General features: G+C 49.8%; 1 long non-coding RNA gene across 1 annotated transcript; it reads right to left on the reverse strand.

The window, feature by feature from the left end:
- On the reverse strand, nt 3,095-10,507 carry LOC106503265. Its single transcript, XR_001296894.1, has 3 exons — nt 10,423-10,507; nt 10,239-10,291; nt 3,095-3,123 (listed from the first exon to the last, which is right to left on the reverse strand). It is a non-coding gene; the product is annotated as an uncharacterized LOC106503265 (long non-coding RNA).

Genomic DNA, 13,885 nt, shown 5'->3' on the forward strand with positions numbered 1-13,885 from the left:
TCTCTTTTGCCGCACAAGGTCATGTATTCACAAGTTCCAGGGGTCAGAATGTGGGCATCTTTGAGGGGCCATTAACTTCCAGGTGGTGCTAGTGGTAAAGAACACGCCTGCCAATGTAGGAGACTTGAGACATGGATTCAATCCCTGGGTTGGGAACATCCCTGGAGGAGGGCATGGCAACCCACTCCAGGATTCTTGCCTGGAGAATCCCACGGACAGAACAGCCTGGCAGGCTACAGTCCACAGTGTCACAAAGAGTCAGACGCCACTGAAGCAACTTAGCAGGCATGCACATATGCTGCCTGCCATAGCGGCACAGTAAGAAACGAGATGACATAACAGTGATGCCCCGTGTCACACCACTCTTCTAAACAACTCCATCTCTGCTCCCTTTTGTTATTATTGCAGTCCTCTAGTGTAGTTGAGAATAGTTGGCAAGTAATGTTGAAATGGCTATGGTTTTTCCTGTGGTCATGTATGGATGTGAGAGTTGGACTGTGAAGAAGGCTGAGCGCCGAAGAATTGATGCTTTTGAACTGTGGTGTTGGAGAAGACTCTTGAGAGTCCCTTGGACTGCAAGGAGATCCAACCAGTCCATTCTGAAGGAGATCAGCCCTGGGATTTCTTTGGAAGGAATGATGCTAAAGCTGAAAACTCCAGTACTTTGGCCACCTCAGGCAAATAGTTGACTCATTGGAAAAGACTCTGATGCTGGGAGGGATTGGGGCCAGGAGGAGAAGGGGACAACAGATGATGAGATGGCTGGATGGCATCATGGACTCGATGGACGTGAGTCTGAGTGAACTCCAGGAGTTGGTGATGGACAGGGAGGCCTGGCGTGCTGCGATTCATGGGGTCGCAAAGAGTCGGACACGACTAAGCAACTGAACTGAACTGAACTGAACTGAATGGTGAAATGATTTCTAGGATGAGGAAATAGAGAAGTGTTTCAAGAGATAGGAAAAATAAGATTACTAAAATCCCCAAATCTATCTTAGATTTACAAAAGTATCCAATGGACCCATGGGGTAATTGCAAGATATGGTAATATTTTTCACTATAAAATAATAAGTACAATTTCTCTATTGGAAGATCTGTAAAGGGAAAATAAAAGCTTATAACTATCAGGCCTTACAAATAGAATTGCTCAAAAAATAAACCAAATTAAACAAATTAAAATCAGGTACAAAAGATCCTGACAATATACTGAAGTTTAGACTGTACTGAGCAAAAGCCCTATATGTGTTCTGTTAGTCGCTCAGTCATGTCCAACTCTTTGTGACCCTGTGGACTGTGGCCCACCAGGCTCTTCCGTCCATGGGATTCTCCAGGCAAGAATACTGGAGTGGGTAGTCATTCCCTTCTCCAGATCTGTCCAATTCAGGGATCAAACCCAGGTCTCCCGCATTGCAGGCAGATTCTTTACCATCTGAGCCACCCAGGAAGCCAAGCAAAAGCCCTATCTACTCTCAGATAAGAATATTAGTGCAATGAAAGTGAAAGTCGCTCAGTCGTGTCTGCCTCTTTGCAACCCCACGGACTATGTAGTCCATGGAATTTTCCAGGCCAGAATACTGGAGTGGGTAGCTGTTCCCTTCTCCAGGGGATCTTCCCAACCCAGGGATCAAACCCAGGTGGACTCTTTACCAGCTGAGCTACAAGGAAAACCCAAGAATACTGGAGTGTGTAATCTATCCCTCCAATGGCTCTTTCCAACCCAGGAATCAAACTGGGGTCTCCTGCATTGCAGGCATATTCTTTACCAACTGAGCTATCAGGGAAGCTATTAGTGCAGTAGTATAGTCTAAATCTGAAATTCTTAACATTTAGCTTAAAATGTGTTGGGACAAAATAAGTGGGGCAGAGAGGAAAGAATTAGTTAGGGCAAGGTATGCTGCCATTACATAAATAAACCCCCAAATTCAGTGGCTTTAAGAAAAAAAGTATATTTGTGTCTCTCATTCATATCTGAGGTTAATGTTGATAGCTGGCAAGAATTTCAGCTCTATGTGGTGGTTCAGGGACCCAGGGGCCCAGATTCCTTCCATCTTGTGGCTCTGCCATCCTTTGGGAACTTGTCATCTGCGTGGTTGAGGTCCCAGCTGGCTGTAGAGAGCTCAGAGAGAAGACCCAACCTCTCTCTCCAGGCTCAGCCCCAAAGAGGTGTGTATCACTTTCTGTTAGCTAGAACATAGTCACATGACCCCTCTCAACTCCAAAGAAGACTGGTGCTTGCGGTCCAGCCGTGTTCCCAGGAAAAAGGGACTGCCCGCCTGTGCACAGGAAGCCGTCTCCCACCCCCAGGGAATGAGCTGTGATGGCCAACGATGCTTTGGTCATGACAGACAAGCCATCTCAGCTCCTGAAGGAGAAGAAATCATTGCAACACCTTACAGAGCAGTAGTTCTTAGCAGGTCAAACCTGAGAATCAGAATGACCAGGGAAGCTTTTTTTGATTCAGCCTTACTGAGGCAGGCATGCTGAGGGGGATCACATTTTGAGAAAAACCCCCCAGGCGATTCTGTTATGATCCCGATCCACTGTGAATGCAGATGAGAGAGGTAAACCAGATATCTAAGGAGGCCCTTCCTGTAGTTAGAGCTGTATGTGGGGATTGACCTGGCTACGGTCTGCATCCTCAGGTGTTTCCTGATTGATACTTGAATCTAAGATCCCCTCCTCCAACCGCCAGGCCCAGGCCCAGTTCTGGCCCATAAACGGCATTCAGTGAATGTTTGTTGAATGTCTTGTTTTTACTCTCACAACAGAAAAAGTAGAGTGGGGAAGTCCTTTCAAATGCCTTCAAACCAACAGATGAAAGTGTCATTTGACTCAATCTGGTTTCAAGAAGAAGCAGAGATAAACCACCCTAGAGGAAAGGCGTTTCCCAGGTATCACCTCCAGTGAAACTAGCATCTGCTCTGAGAGCAGAGCTGTCCCTCCACCCACCCCAACCCCGACCCAGCCAGGGGTGTCTTCTCCACCTTGAACCTTCAAGTTGAAATGCAGATTCAGCTTCAGTAGGTGTATGTGGGACCAAGGTGTTACATTTCCAATAATACTCAGCCATTGCCAATGACACAGGGCCACAGGGCCACAAACCAGGCTTTGAGGATTCAAGTTCTGGAAAGCAAATAAACAGGCAAAAGGGGGATGTGATGGAGTAAATGCAGAGACACCCCCTACCTGGCAGCTGCACCCACAGTTCACTTCAGCCTATTCGGCTCCTCTCTCCTCCATTTCCCAGCCCCACCACTCTCTGGGGAGCAGGCAGATTCTTGTCCCAAATTTCAGGGTCCTATGGTAAGAGCCAAAGATGTGACCTGGGGTGAAAAGTGAAACCTGGGGCTTGGGGTCCCCTTCGCTGCAGAGATTATCTTCAAATATCCTCTGGATGGAGCAGAAGCCAGAGGAAGGCTTTTCTCAGTGACCCCAAGGACAAGAATCTTGGAACAGAGAGAAGCTTGAAAATGAGCTAGAACAGATCCAAGTGATGGATTTCCTGAGTCCTGCTTTTGTGGCTCTTAACAGACTACATATCTGGACCTTCCCATCCCCAAGTTCATGGTGAGTGCATTGACTCTGACACCTGGACACAGGCACCCTCATCAAGAATCTATTCTCCCAACTGAGGCAGATGGGTAAAAACCATCTGCCTGGGCCCACAAAATGAACCCTATCTTCTTGTGTCTGGACTTCTGGTCTGGAGGTCTTCCCAGGAAGTCACATGGCCACCTACCACACTTGTAGGAATCAAGGATAATCTGCGTGCTGTGCCATTTCCCTGCCTAGTGGCCAGGGAAAAGGGACCATTGGCCACTGCCCATGTTGGGTCACCTGACTTGAAACCATGCACCCCACCCCCCAGCTGCTTGCCTTGCAGAACTCCCTGTTTAATGTTTTATTCCTCCCAGCGTTTCATTATTGATTCAGCCCCTCGCTGCCGGGTCTGACCAAGTAAGCCCTGAGCATTTGTATAATGTCAACTTCATCAAAAATGCAGGAGTTGGGGTTTTACTCGTCTGCGCGCTACCTAGACAGTTTAAGCCGATGACTGGCGGTTTTGTGAGCCAAAGAGGGTGCTGGCAGCCCACAGGCTGACTTCTGGCTTCTCTGAGGGGATGTTGGGTCCCCAGGCTCCAGGGACCCTAGAATCTCCCATCTCTTGCAGAAGGGAATGAAGTCTAGGAGAGGACACTCGTTGAGGTGGAGAGTTAGGAGGTTGGGAGTGACTTTTAAAATAAGCACCAAGCACAAGCTTAGAAACGAATTCAGCAATGCATTATGATGCTGCTATTAAATGTAACAGGGTGGGTTTCCTTGGTAGCTCTGTGGTAGAGAGTTCACCTGCCAGTGCAGAAGACGAAGCTTTGATCCCTGGGTCAGGAAGATCCCCTGAGGAGGAAACAGCAGCCCACCCCAGTACTCATGCCTGGGAAATCCCATGGACAGAGGAGACTGGCAGGCTACAGTCCATGGAGTCTCAAGAGTCCGACACGACTTAGCTACTAAATGACAACAACAAAATGTATTAACCACAGATAAAAATCTAATGAGGTGAAGAAATGTCTATTCATCTATTTATTCAACACATGTTTACTGAGCACCTACTATGTGCTAAACACTAGCTCACCGAAATGAATCAGGCATACAAGGTTGCCATTCTCGTGAACTGAAATTATATTTGAGAAAAATCAGACTATAAAATGGAAATAGTGATAATAGTTTATACTTGTCAAACACTTACCATGTGTTGGGTACCATTCTAAGCACTTTACGTAGACAATGATTTAATCTCCCAGGATTGTTTTGAAAAGTCTACTTGTGTCCATAGAAACAAGACAGAAAGGATAGGTACTGAAACATTAGCAAGCATCATCCTCAAACTGTGAGTTTGTGGAGAACTTTCATTTTCTTCTTTGGGCTAACCTGCATTATCTAAATTTTCTTTATGTCTAGAACAATTAAAAAAGGAGAGTTAAAGTAGGGAAGATACATTTTTGAGCCTCAACCTCAGAGAAATCAGGCTGCTGCTGCTGCTGCTGCTAAGTCACTTCAGTAGTGTCCAACTCTGTGTGACCCCATAGATGGCAGCCCACCAGGCTCCACCATCCCTGGGATTCCCCAGGCAAGAAGACTGGAGTGGGTTGCCACTTCCTTCTCCAATGCATGAAAGTGAAAAGTGAAAGTGAAGTTTCTCGGTCATGTCCGACCTTTAGCTACCCCATGGACTGCAGCCTACCAGGCTCCTCTGTCCATGGGATTTTTCAGGCAAGGGTACTGGAGTGGGGTGCAATTGCCTTCTCTGGAGAAATCAGGCAGAGAGCCTCAAAGTGTCTCTCATTTGCTTCCTGATGTCTTCAAGCTCTGAGTATACAGGCACTAGTCTGCTCTAGCCACTCTGGGTTCTGTCCCGGCTTGGAAATCCTTCACCTCTTCCCACCCCGCCACCCCCCCTCCAGAGAATAGAGTCCATGGAGAGCCCGAAGGCTGCAGCCCAGCATCACATGGCTTGTGGTCAGCGCTGGGGGACAGCCGAGGCATCTGAAGATGGAGTCCTTTAAACAATGTCACCAGATGGGCATCAGGAGCCTGGCCTCCTCCTGCCAGGTATGCAGGTGCCAGGATCCAACTTCCCTATCATGAAATGCCAACCTGGCTCTTGGGCAGCTGGGACTGCCAACCAGCCAGACTGGACCTCTGCCCTGGCTGGAGAAGTGGACAGGAGTGAAAAGGATACTACTTCAAACAGCTATGCCTCATGGCCCCAGAGGTCCTGCTGGGCCACTCTCTGGCTCTGAAGGCTCTCAAGGAGGAGGGTGGAGGACCCACATTCAAGTGGGTGACCACCCCAGGGTGATAATAATAACAATCATAAAAACAACAAGTGGCATCTGGGAAGCTCCACTTCTGAGCTCTGGACACAAAAGGAGGCTCAAGGCTGAGCACTTTACATTTCTTATTGCATTTAATCCTCATTTTACCAATACGGAAACAGAGGCCCAGAGAGCTTAAGTCACTGGCCCAAAGTCACACAGCCAGGGAGTGTCAGCCTGGCAGGATGACACTGCAGATTCCACGCCCTTCACCACATGGCCAAGCTGTTGCCCACTCTCTGCCTGGGCCCTCTGGGGACAATGCCTTGCAGGCCCTTCCCCAGGGCCTGCCACATGAGGAGGACAGCAGCTCTGGCCACTGAGGAAGTATCAGAGCCCTGAGTAAAGGGTGGGTGTCCGATAGTCCTGGCTTTGAATCCTGGCCCAGCCACCTGTCACTGTGGGATCCTAAGCAAGTCATTTAACTCTCTGGGCCTCTGTTTCCTCATCTTCAGTGATGACTAACTTTTCCGACTGCCAGGAAGTTTGTTTTGCACAGAGACAATTGCTAGAGTTGGTTGAACATCCACTAAATACGCCAGATGCAAGGGAGGAGCAAGCACGCGCATTTCTAATCTTTATAACAGCCCGAGACACTAGGATCACCTCCACCTGGCAGATGGAAACTTGGAGGCTTGAATAGGTTAAGTGACTCCCATCGTTACAAGAAAGAAGCAAAGATCTGAGTCCATGTCCTCTGAGGGCAAAAGCCGTCATCTTAGCCCATCTGCTACAGATGCCACATCGACATCAAATGAAATGAGGACTGCCCAGGGCTTGGCGCTGTGCCCGGCTCATGTGAGCCCTCCAGCAACAGCTATTATTGCTGTTGCTACAATAAGGAGAGAGAAAATGTATTTGCAGTCAGCACAGAGCCTGATTCCTAGAAAGCCTCAGATCCCCCATGTGTGTTCAACGGTTTCAGTTGTCTCTGGCAGATCAAGGCTGCCTGCAGCAGCCAGGGCCTCTTGGCTCCTGAAAGGCCTCCAAGGTGAGCAATCAGGTCCCTCCTTCTCCCCAGGATGCGACAGTTTACCTGGGAAGTGAGGAAAAACCCATGTGCAGCAGTTATTGCACTTTTTCCTCCGCCACAAAGCAACCAGAGAGGCCCTTCCAGCCCTAATATACTTCACATCCTGCACGGAATTGGCACCAGGCGAAATGCAAAACGGCACAGCTTGAGTGCTGTTTGATCGAAAAAGTTCCCAGGCCCGGGCTTCCTGTAGAACCACTTCCTGACTAAACATCGCCTGGCATCCCACCTGGGTCAGGAGTGGATCCTTAAGAGTTTGGATCCTGGGCATCCCCGCCATCCACCCCACCTCAACCCCAAATTTGAAGGCTGATTCCCCAACCTCCAAGTAGTCCATCAGAGGCCTCACCAGCACTAGCTCACTTTTGACCCCTTGTGGGCAATGCTGCCAAACGTGGAGGATTTACCAAATCCTCTCCCCCAACCCTGGTGTTCCTAACATCTCCCTGGATTTTTCGACCACACCTCTTGCTCCCATTCTGCAAGTCTTGACTCTGGAGCTTTCAGTGTTTGCCCAGACAACAGCAACTGTAAGACACCATCAGTCATAAGAGGCATCCAAATTCCAGAGGTGAAACACGGGCAAAGGTTTGTGTTACAGAACGGATGGTTTGGGTAATAATATTTGTTGTGGCCCCAGTACGAGCCTGGGCTAGTTGGTGCTCCTCGCACACATCTTCCCCTACTGTCACACCTCTCTTTGTTTATTATTGTTATCATTCCTCTAAAGCCAAAGACACTGAAGCCCAGAGATGTAAAGCAACGTGTCCAAGGTCACCCAGCTAATAAGCGGCAAAACTTGAACTGTGATTGCGTTGATCTTGTAACAATAGCAGAAATAGTCTCTCCTGGGTATTTCCTCCAAGCTGGCTTCTGAGCCCAGTGGATTTATGCAAAGTTAAGTCAGCCCTGACCTTAAGAAGCCTTTCCCATCTTTTGATTTCCTTACATTCAAGAGTAATGATAATAGTACTCTGTGCCAGGTACTATATTAGCCACTATGGGGGTCCTAGTACCTTCAGTGTTCCCATCTGCCTTATATGGCAGGCTCCATCATTAACCCACTTCACAGATGAGGAAACTGAGGTGCAGAGAGGTCACACCACATACTTAGGTCACATTGCTGGGAAAGGAAGAAGTAGTCTCGCTCCAGATCTCATTCTCCTAACACGCCCCATCTTCCCATCTCATCAAGCTGGCACGGGAAGCCCTCTGCTACCCCAAGTCCCCTCCCTCACCCCGCCCCACCCCTGCCACCCCAAATCTTATTTGACTTTCACAGTAGCCAGAGCCCTCTCCTGCTGGGAGCAGGATCTGAGTTGTCAGGCTTTAGTCAGATGAATGGTCTTTCCCCAGCCAGGCTCAGCTTCCAAGTTTCTTCACGCTGGACCCAAACATAACACAATCAAGCAGCTCTGGCTGCTCTTCAGAAAAAAACTCAAGGGGCAGTGTGGAAAGAAATCTAATTAGAATTCCTCGGAGCCCCAGCTCTTCCTATTATTAAATTAGCCTGCTTTGAAGTGGAACTTGGACTCATTATAATATTTGAATGCTGAGGAATTGTCTTCTATGATCCTGGTCTGAGAAAAATTGCTTTCACAATTGCATTTATCCATGTTCTGGTCTCTCTCCACTGGGACAAAGGATCGCTGGAGATGCCAAGTGGTTCCTGCTTCAGAGAAGAGCTTGGGGAGGATCCAGGGGGCTGGCTGCCCTGTGGGCCAGAGCCACTGAGATGAGTGTTGGGGGCCTCACACAAACATGGGGAGAGGGGGCCTCCCAGATTTCCGACAGCATCACAGCCGTAGGCCCCAGTCTGAGGGTCACACCAGGACAGGAAGGCTGGTGGGGAAATTCAGAAGGTCTGGGCCAATGCTTCCTGCAGTGAATGGCCCAGAAGAGAGATCCACCTAGCGCAGATTCCAGGCTTCCACCTCCAGAGACGCCGATTCCTCAGGTCTGCCAAGGAGTCCGTCCTCTCGTCTGATTCAGGCTCCCAGATTGAGTCTGAGATGCAGCCAGGTTTGGTCCCTGCTCACCTGGTACCACTGGGGTTTCCTCTGTGGTACCCGGGATCCAATGTCCATCTACCACCCTGGAATCTCATTACTGCTACAGAGGGGGATTCCAGTGCCCCCCACCCCCAGGCTGGCAAAATGCTTAAAGGGTTAGCACCAGTGGCCCACTCCCTTTCTTTCCCTGGAGTCTGGATAACAGGACCCACGGCTGCCAGTCTTGGCATCCTTGAGAACTGCTGACACCTCTGCTTCACCTTGATTGTTTTTTTTGTTTTTGTTTTTGTTTTTACTGTTTTTGGACCCTTTTCTGAGGACAAAAACAAGAAGCTCTGTTAGCTTGAACATTTTTAAAAGAAACTGTTTGGGGGGATTTTGGTGTCTGCTCATCTTTCCTGATCTAGTCCAAGTCTTGCCTCCTCTGGAAAATGTGCATACTCAGTCATGACCAACTCTTGGTGAGCCCGTGGACTGTGCCCGCCAGGCTCCTCTGTCCATGGGATTCGCCAGGCAAGAATACTGGAGTGGATTGCCATTTCCTCCTCCAGGGGATCTTCCCGACCCAGGGATCGAACCCAGGTCTCCTATGGCTCCTGCGCTGCTGAGTCATCAGAAAAGCCCCTCCTCTAAAAAAGCCTTCTGTCAAATCCTCCAAGTACCCCAGCCCTTACTTAGTCTCCAAAGCCCTTTGGCTCTGGACTGGCTCCCAGGTCACCTTGAGGTCAGACTCTGGGCTCCTTACTGCTTCCTGCCCTCCCTGATCTTTACACATTACTGGTGCTCTGGGGATCGGAGCCAGCCGTCAGTTTATCAAGTTCACTGGATACAATGAATGGAACCCCAAAATTGATCTTCTCTAGAGCAAGCCCAGGCCAGATTCTCAAATATCTGACTGGTCATCCCCTGGGGAATCCCCTGGGGGAAAGGAAGCTCGGGGACTAGGGCCCAGCCTTCCCTCTCCAGTGATGAGGAGCCTGAGCCCCAAGCAAGAGGGCACAGTGAAGGGTCCCCACTCTTGCCCCCAGCCTTCCTCCGCCCAGAAAGTGGCTAGCTGTGTCCTCTGATCAAGCAAGTTAACGCTGGGTGTCCTCCCCTCCTGAGCAGCTATTTCCTGCCCCAAAGACACATTTAAGAAGGTTCCACATGGCTCCTCTCCTCCCACAGAGCCGGAGACAGCTCCAATAGCCCTGTGGTGGCCCCAGAGAGTGTGGCCTGGACGAGGCTCCACGCATCTGTCAGTTTAAGAAAGAGCCATAGTATTTTGGAAGAGAATTGTGGTCAGGAAAATGACTCGGTCTCAACGGTCTTACTTACTCAATAGCGCTTCTCTCTGGCGTCTCCTAGTCACATCCGCTTGCCTTCCTGACCTGCGGGCAGGGTCCCCACAGCACAGGACAAAATGGTCTACCAGCCGCCGTGCTTTTCCAGTGACTGCTTACCCTTTACACCTCCCGCCCCCACTTCCCAAGACCCTGCAGAGCAGAACCAATCCAAATACCTGATTTCCAGAAAACGTTTTCACCGATTGCCATTAGTCTAACCCTGAAATGGAATAAATCCAACCGTTGCATTAGCTTGTCAGGAACACCCCTGCTTCAACATTACAGATGATGTCAAAGGCTGGCAAACCCAACAGCTTGCAGTGAAACAACCACAGGGTACCACCTTGCAGACCTCCCTGCTTCCTTCGTCTGGTGGCTCATTCATGCGCTTCATTACTATCTGTCCACACTGCACTCTACTGTAGGACATGAGGACTGCAGCGCCAGAGCCTCACGACACAGAACTGCTTTTCCCAGTCTTCCGAATCCTTTCAGCTGACATCTCATTACACACTTGCCAAAGTGAGTTCAGTCACTTGTGACCCCTTCATCCTTGAAATAACCGCCAGGCAGAATATCATATGGGTCTTGGCACTCCATAGACTTGGGTTGAAGTCCTGTTTCTGCCAATCTGTGACCTCGAGCAAGTCAGGTACTCTCCAAGCCTCATTTTCTCTGTCTGTAAAATGGAATGATAATGCCAACAGGTTTACTGTAAGGATTTACTGAGATCAAAAGGTTTATCACAGTGCCTGGAAGAAAGCGAGTGGGATGAATGTTCTGTATTATCATTCTTTTTGTTTTCCATTGTGTTAGTGCATGTGAGGAAACTGAAGTTCAAGAGAGGGAAAATGGTTTCTCAAGAGACACAGATACATAAGGGATCCGGGACACAAACACATCTCCTGATTCTACATGCCAGGTCCTTTTTATTCAACAGCTCTGCAGAGTTCAGCCTTTATATTGACTCTGAGACCCAAAGCACCTAATGTAGACTCAGAGCAGATCAAATAGGATAGTCTCAAAAAGAGGACAGCACACAGGACCCAGGGGAAAATGGAGATCCCCAGTGATTCCTGCCACCTCTGCATCCAAAAAATGCAGAAGAATATTAGGGGAGAAAAGACTGCGGGGCTATGCAGAGGGGAAGAAAGAGAGGAGCCTCAGTGTCTGAGGAAGGGAGCTAGAACAGCAAACACCATACACATCACGTATTCACTGCCCCTTCCTTAGAGGTCAGATGGGCATCCAGGTCTGGCCCCTTTCTGGATGGAGAAATGGCAGCAACAGACACCCAGGATTCAGCCGTGCTGCAGGAAATGGTTGGCCCCAGGGACAACAAGAGGCTCCCAAACTCCTGGTCTCTGATCTCTGCCTTGGAACATTCTCGGGCCAAGACAAATGTGGGAACCCAATGATAGACTCTTGGAGCTGGGAAAAAAATCCAAGATGTCGCCCAATGTAGCCCAGTCCTTCCAGGCAAAACCACACCAAAACCATCCAGACAGTTGCTAATTGGATGAATGGTTTTCAATTAAATAATCGGGAGGGGCAAGGAGAAGGGTGCCAAGGATAATTTGAACAGGAACACAGTCCAGAGAAGAGAGTGGTGACAACCAAGAATCACTTAAGCATACCCAAAGGAAGCCGGGATACAGATAAGGGCTTGTTTGCCCCACAGGCAGCTGAGGGTGAAGATACGGCCTGGGAGCCTCACAAGGCATGGAGAGCTTTGGCCTGGGACCCTCCACTTCTCAGCCGGCTTGCTGGTCTCTCCCTCCAGTCCTCCTGCAGAGGCGCCTCCAGCCTCATCTCCCTCCTCGCTTTCAGTTCTTGGAATGCCTGGCACTTTCCCTTCTCAGCCTTTGCAACAGCTATTCCCTTTGCATGGAACACCATTCCCTCACCCCACTTCCCACCCAGGGTCCTGGCTCCCCAGCTCCCATTCTTCCTGGAGGTCCTGGGAAGCTATTGACCATCCCCACCCTAAAAAGACTCCAAGTGCCTGGGGCACCCCCGTGCCTACCCACCCCGCCCCAGGGCATGTCACTGTGGCACCCCACCCTCTAGGCTGGAGGCTCCCAATCAGCAAGGACTGTGGTCACCTTGTCCCAGCTGTATCCCCACAGGGAGCCCTGAGTAGTAGACACTTCATAAATATTTGGTGGATTAAAAAAAGACATGAATGCTAATTTCCCCTAGCATGGCCCACCGCTTCCACTTTTGAGGCTGAAAATAATGAGAAATGAGTATCGAATGTGCCCTAACTGGCCTGTAAATAATAATGAAACAGACATTTATTAAGTGCTTCTAATGTGCTGTGCCCCATGCCAGGTGCTTTACACTCCCTGACGCAGCCCAGGGCACACAACCCAGGCGGCCAAGGGCCACTGTCATTATCTCTATCTCCAGGATGAAGAAGGGAACAGAGGGGTTGAGTAACTTGCCTGAGATCACAGACCCTTGGCCTGACTGTGGGTCTGGCCAATCCCAGAGCCCAGACAGTTGCTACGGCACCAGCCTCTCCCCCAAACACCCGTCTCAGAAAGCCCCTTGTGTGTAACTCTAACCCGTGCCTGCAGCTAAGTCAGCCCATTTCCTCTCCTCCCATCTCAGGCCCAGATGGGGTCTGAGTGACATTTAGCTCATCCCCGGTCTCAGAACTGGAGCCCAGCAGAGCCCTGGGAACATGGGCTCCCTATGGACAGAGAGCAGGAGGAAGTGGCCGCTGGCCCGAAGGGCGCTTGGTCCCCTGGGTCTGCTGGTGGCATCTGGCCCCGGCTGCACACACGTCGTGTCAGTAAAGCAGAAGTCTCAGAGACAGGGAAGGAAGCCAGTGGCGAGCAGACTGTCGTCACAGGTTAGGCGTTCTCCTGTCTGAGGACCACAGGAACTAGTCAAGGCTGCCCCCTCCGCACAGCCTTTCCTGACTCCACATTGATGCACAAATGTTGCTTGAGCCCCCAGGTCACTCTGCTGGGACCTGCGCTGTGGCCCTGCCCTGAACCTATGGGTACCTTGTGACCCAGCTGCAGCAGCTCTGCTTTACTTCATCTGTAAAATGGGGCTGTTAATATCACCTACCCATCGCCGGGGCTGTTAGAAGGTGTGTGTGTATACTCATAAAGATGACTACAGTGCAATTACACAGATGATTGAATAGATGTGTGATTGTGTAAATGCTTGGAACAACTCCTGGCACATAATAAGTGTTTAATAAACATCACCCGTTCTTATTAATGTTCATATGATTGCGGAAACACGCCAGGGAGAGACATCACTTGCAGTGACCGGGGATAATGCCTTTTAGGAGTCAGGCTGAGGTTCCCAATCACTGATCTGTGAAACCGCCTCCAGCAGACCTCGCTGGAGTATTTGTTAGAGACAGTCCAAGGTCCTGCTCCTGGACCTGTTAACTGAGCCTCGAAGGAGGAACCCAGGAATGTATGTTTTTACAGCCTGTCCAGATGATGACAATGGTCAGCCAGGTTAGGGACCCACTGGGCCAGACCAGCTGTCTCTAAGTGGAGGAGTGGGCTCTGCTGAGATTCCAAGTGGGAAGGGGTCTCTCCCTTCCCACCCACCTTTTCTTCATCGGTATCTTGAGCTGTTCTCCAGAAGAACTCCCAGCAGACCTTC

Source organism: Capra hircus, chromosome 2, assembly GCF_001704415.2.
Source record: "Capra hircus breed San Clemente chromosome 2, ASM170441v1, whole genome shotgun sequence".
Lineage (NCBI taxonomy): Eukaryota > Metazoa > Chordata > Mammalia > Artiodactyla > Bovidae > Capra > Capra hircus.